This window comes from Rhinopithecus bieti, unplaced genomic scaffold (genome assembly GCF_001698545.2).
Source record: "Rhinopithecus bieti isolate Rb0 unplaced genomic scaffold, ASM169854v2 scaffold_13351, whole genome shotgun sequence".
NCBI classification, from domain to species: Eukaryota; Metazoa; Chordata; class Mammalia; order Primates; family Cercopithecidae; genus Rhinopithecus; species Rhinopithecus bieti.
Window position 1 is genome coordinate 3,387,887 of NW_016807514.1, and position 4,040 is coordinate 3,391,926.

General features: G+C 60.8%; 1 pseudogene; it reads left to right on the plus strand.

Annotated features, from left to right (window-relative positions):
* LOC108535995 (Fanconi anemia core complex-associated protein 20-like) overlaps positions 1–4,040 on the plus strand; it is a 10,617-nt pseudogene continuing 6,577 nt past the window's right edge.

Sequence of the window (4,040 nt, forward strand, 5' to 3'; positions counted from 1 at the left end):
GCTGGCCCTGTCTGGTGGGGGATGCTGGCCCAGAGACAGGCCATGGCTGGGGTGGGGTTCAGAAACAGGACCACTATCTCCCGGGCCAGGGCCCTCCCCAGCTACTCCTGGCTTTCCGGCTCTTGGGGTCGGGGGCGAGTCTGAGGCTGTGGGTGCCCAGGGGCACCAAGGCACACCCCTACTCTCGCACCCATGTGTGGGCCCGAGTACCTGCCCTGCTGCCCCAAGGATCTAGTGATGTTTCCCAGGCAACTGTCTCACACAGCCTATCTGCCTGGCACTCCTGTATCCCGTAAATGCCACCACATCTGGCTACAGGCGGGCGTGCCTGCCTGGCATCCACGGGCCAGCAGGTGTGGCGGAGCACAGCCCACTTCCTGGCTGCGTCGGAAGGCTGCCCAGGCCTTTTGGCTGTCGTTGCCAGCAGGCGAGCATTGCCAGGGCACTGTGCTTGGGCGCCGGGCCGTTTTGCCACGTGGGAAGGGGTGGAGACAGCCCAGTGCCTTCAGCATGTACCCAGGGTGCCTGTTGGCCACAAGTCTCACTGGGAAATTGGGAGGGTGCACTGCCATCGGGCTGCTTAGGCCTGCCAGCCTCCGGGCCTGTCACTGCTGTCTTAGCCTGATTTGCAGGGTGTCAGCACTGGGCAGAGATGATCATCCGGGTGACTCTGAGGATGCCAGTGGCTGGGATACTTGTTCCTTCGTGGCGGAAGGAGTTGGAGAGGGCTGGCTCCCTGACCTGCGACCAGCAGACCTCACCCGGCTTCTGAAACCAGCTCAGTGGGCTGGGGCCTGATTCATCATCCATAAATGCGTCCTTTTATGCCACAGAGGGTAAGGGGCCTCCTTGCCCACTGGTCTGCAGGTGCGGCAGTACAAGATGGGCGGCTCTGCACTTGAGCACCTTCTGCTCTGCCTGGGGTGCAAACTCCCACGGCTGAAACATTCTTTTGTAAACATGAATTTCGGCTTAGCAAAAACTCATTTCCACACTGCACGTGTCAGTTCCAACCAGAAATTATTTTCCAATAAAGCAAAACTCCCTGTCACCACAGCAGCAGCTCAACTTTTCACCAGGCTCAGCTTTGAAACTTCCACCAGCACCAGCACCAGCACCACTGTGTCTGCTAACAACTTGGGGACAGGCGGGACGAGGTGTGTTTGTTGGAGGCGAACACGCTTCCTTGTCTTGAGAGTCTTGAGTGGCTGGTCCCCTTCCAGGCCCTTGGCTGGCAGGCAGCTGTCGGGAGAGCTGTCAGGAGGGAGGGGATTGGGGGTCAGGCTTCCTGACAAGTGGAGGCACCCACCATGTGCCCAGAGCAGAGGTCACCCCAGTGCCTTTCTCTGTGGACTTATCCCTGGCTGTAGGTCACAGGGGCCTGCCCCACTGCCCCCTCCCCCGTGGTGACATGGGAGGAGGGGAAATTCATCCAGAGCAGCAGATAAACCGGAGGGGAAGAGCCCCCAGGAGGACAACTGTGACATGTGCTGCCTCTGCGTCCCCAAAGCACCAGGCCCAGAGGCCCTGCTTTCTGCCACATGGCACTGGCATGGGGCCCCGGCTCCTCTTCCCTGGTGGCCAAGGGTAAATGAGGCCCACTGGGGTGACTAAGACCAAAGGGGATGGGGGCCCCCAGCTTCAGTGCTGCAGGCTGGAGCCAGGCTCAGTCAGCCCTGAGGTTCCCTGCAGGCTCGTCAGGCTCGTGCCTCCTAGCCTTGGGGCACCTGCAGCAAGAGCTTCCCAAGCAGCCTGTGCCAGCCGGGCAGCGCAGGTGTCCCGGGTCTGGGCCACTTGAGACCCCTCCCTGCTCCTGCTTTGCTCTGCCCCTCTTGGGCCCAGTGGCCAGGGCACCTGCATGCGGTAGCCGGGAAGGGCCGGAAGGATGCTGAAGAGCCCAGCAAAGCTCTAGTGTTTGGCTTCCCAGGGTGGGGCTTGGTCCTCCCTCCCAGAAAGGCCCCTGTTCTGGAGCAGCAGCTGCACACAGGTGTCCCTCATGGTCCTCCAGGACAGGGCAGGGGCCTGAGGTTCCCAGGCTCTGCCCAAGGGACCCAGGCAGGGAAAGAGATGAGTCCCAGGGGCTTGAAGCCCATCCGGAGGCCAGCCCGTCCTGCGGCAGGAGGGCACTGGACCATGTGGGGGCCATAGAGGAGGAGGAGGCAGGAACCACCCCTGGGTCCAACAGTGGAACCCTGGGGTTGGGGAACCAGAACGGGGAAGGGAGAGGAAGGGGCAAGAACACACCCCCATCCCAGCATGGCCCAGAGAGCTGAGCAAACAAACACTTGTCATCAAAGGCCTTTCTCTTGTCTTTTTTTTTGTTTTTCGAGATAGAGTCTTGCTGTGTCACCCAGGCTGGAGTGCAGTGGTGTGATCTTGGCTCACCACAACCTTTGCCTCCTAGGCTCAAGTGATTTTCGTGCCTCTACTACCCAAGTAGCTGGGATTACAGGCCTGCGCCACCATGCCAGGCTAATTTTTGTATTTTTAGTAGAGATGGGGTTTCTCCATGTTGGCCAGGCTGGTCTCGAACTCCTGGTCTCAAGTGATCCTCCCGCCTTAGCCTCCCACAGTGCTGGGATTGCAGGCTTGAGCCACCACACCTGGCTTTTTTTTTTTTTTTTTTTTGAGATGGGGTCTGCAGTGGCACAATCTTGGCTCACTGCAGCCTCCACCTCCCTGGGCTCAGGTGATCTTCCCACCTCAGCCCCCCAAACAGGTGGGACCATAGGCACATGCCACCATGCCCAGCTAATTTTTTTATTTATAGAGACAAGGTCTTGCCATGTTGCCCAGGCTGGTCTCAAACTCCTGGGCTCAAGCAATCTGCTTGCTTGGGCCTCCCCAAGTCCTAGGATTACAGGCATGAACCACTGGGCCTGGCCTTTTCTCCTTTCTTGGGAGACTGGGACTGCACTTCCAGGAAAGACCCAGAAGCTCGGAGCTGAAGCCAGGGCAACCAGGACTGCCGGGGAGCCCTGGACACTGGCTGTTTGGGAGCTCTTGGTCAGCTGGCACCTGCCATGTGGTGGACGTGGGGCTGTGGAGACCCCACGGCTGGGCTTCTCTCCCCTGAGAACAGGCCTAGCCACAGGGCACCTCCCACAGGGCCGCTGAGACCACACTGCCTGCAGCAGCTCCCCCAGGCCCCCACCCCACACCCGGGCAGCACTCAGCACTGTATCTCCATTTGCTCACTCAAGTCGCATGGCCTGGGGGTTAATGTCTCCGTCCTGTTTTGCTGGGGGCCTCCAGCATCTAGAACAGGAACGTGTGCTGAAGAAAACCACTCATGCAGGGAGAGGGGCACCTCCCCACTCTAGCTCCTGCTGCTGACCCCTTCCCTGAACACCATCCCATGGCCTCCAGGCCAGGGCCACTTGAAGGACGGTGGGCCGCTCTGGTGGCCTGGGTTCAGGGCGGGGCCCCACAGCTGAGTTCTGGAGGGAGGGCACAGATGACTGGGGGCTGGGAGGGGCCAGGTGAGGGGTGGGAACAGCCAGAGAGCTCTGCAGGAGGGGTGCCTAGCATGGCCCCAAAGCTGCTGGGGCAGGGCAGGGCTGAAACTGCCAAGGAGTCCCAGAGCCCTGAGTGGCATCTAGCGAGGGCCCCTGACCCTGATCCCTGTAGACCCCAGCCCTTCCATGAGGGTGGCAGCCACTCCAGGGCCCAGCAGAGCCGAGGGAGAGGCAAGTGGTCTGGGCCCATGGGGCACTGGGCACAGCCAGGTGTGGCACGAGGGTGCCTGGGCGTCTGCTGCCACCACGTGGCGGACTTTGAGGTCGCAGAGCCCAGGGTCCAGGCGGGAAAGCCCCTCAGCTGCCCCCAGGGCCCTGGCCCAGGCCCCTGAAGCCCAAGTGAGCCACCTGGACTTTGTCACTCCGCTTCTTGTTTCTTGGTTAAGGAGCTTGAGTTCTACGACTTTTGTAAAGAAACGGTGGCGACGACGGCGGATTTCAAGCTTTATTTACTCCTGGAGTGGTCCTGGGAGGAGAGGCGGCTCCGCAGAGCCGGAAACGGGGGCGGGAGCTGTTGGGTGC